The following is a 203-nucleotide window of genomic DNA, read 5'->3' on the forward strand; positions in this document are numbered from 1 at the left end:
GGGCAGGTGCACACCAATGATTCTTTCTGCTGTCCTAACAGTCCAGCAGAAATGATATACATGATATACAGTATTATATTTGTTTTAACTGTATAAGTTTGCAATTTAAATAATATTCATGAAAAATGTAATGAAATTCAAAAAATATAAAGCATTATTCAGCAAAAACGAATGGAATAAATAAAAGCACAAGTTGTTGGAAA

This window comes from Sinocyclocheilus rhinocerous, unplaced genomic scaffold (genome assembly GCF_001515625.1).
Source record: "Sinocyclocheilus rhinocerous isolate Xijiao unplaced genomic scaffold, SAMN03320098_v1.1 scaffold5984, whole genome shotgun sequence".
In the NCBI taxonomy this organism is placed as follows: Eukaryota; Metazoa; Chordata; class Actinopteri; order Cypriniformes; family Cyprinidae; genus Sinocyclocheilus; species Sinocyclocheilus rhinocerous.